An 826-nucleotide genomic window follows, 5' to 3' on the forward strand; every position below is an offset into this window, starting at 1 on the left:
ATTTATTTATTTATTTATCCTTCCTTTCTCACAACCCCCTTAAATGGTTAAAGAAAGTTTTTGATTATTGTTTGTTGTTTAGTTTGTGTAGGCATATGTACACGGACATTTATGTATGACGATTTAATTTTAAAGTGTGTATATTTTCATATGCATATTATTGTTCCCACTTGAGTTTGTAAAGTGATAGTGTTAAATAAAAACTAAAGAAAGAAGAAGTGAATTATATGCGCCTGTGCAGTAAGCGGCGCTGTTTCTCGCAGCCACTCATAGATCCTCTACACTGAAGAACACATTACTATGGCGTCTTGGGAACACAACTCTTCGCGTTAATAGAAACTGTTTGTGATTTCTGTCGTATTATTTATTCAGACGTTCAAACCGGTGAGTGATAATGCAGAAGATTATAAAATGGTCTCTTTCAGTGGGACTATAATGACCAAAGACTAACATTTAGCTCACATCTAAACAGTTAACACGAGCCTGATGTTAAATTGTAACATTACTGACAACAATATTACTGTCGTTAATAATCATCGGTGACTAAAACGTAATGAAATAATATGATTGCAATGAAAAGCTAATAAAAAGTTGAACCAGTACATCACAGATGTTCACCGTGTGCCAAATCCTACCTAGACAGCATTTTTTGGCATCATATATACATTCCACACTCAAAACAATAACACTGTTTAGGCTCGGCTCGCTATATTTCGAGGCAGAGCTATTAGGCTTTATCAGTGTTGGGGAGTAACTAGTTACCTGTAACATAATTACGTAATTTAATCAGAAAATACATGTAATTGTAATCAGTTACTGTTAATGA

The 826-nt window shown here is 34.0% G+C and overlaps 1 protein-coding gene across 1 annotated transcript in view; it reads left to right on the plus strand.

The window, feature by feature from the left end:
* The first annotated feature begins 279 nt into the window (after window positions 1-279).
* LOC107565239 (integrator complex subunit 8-like) overlaps window positions 280-826 on the plus strand; it is a 70,841-nt gene continuing 70,294 nt past the window's right edge. Inside the window, exon 1 of the mRNA XM_016250456.1 lies at window positions 280-384. The gene's annotated coding sequence lies outside the window, so the exon portion shown is untranslated. The remainder of the gene's footprint in view (window positions 385-826) is intronic.

Source organism: Sinocyclocheilus grahami, unplaced genomic scaffold, assembly GCF_001515645.1.
Source record: "Sinocyclocheilus grahami isolate Dianchi unplaced genomic scaffold, SAMN03320097.WGS_v1.1 scaffold990.1, whole genome shotgun sequence".
Lineage (NCBI taxonomy): Eukaryota > Metazoa > Chordata > Actinopteri > Cypriniformes > Cyprinidae > Sinocyclocheilus > Sinocyclocheilus grahami.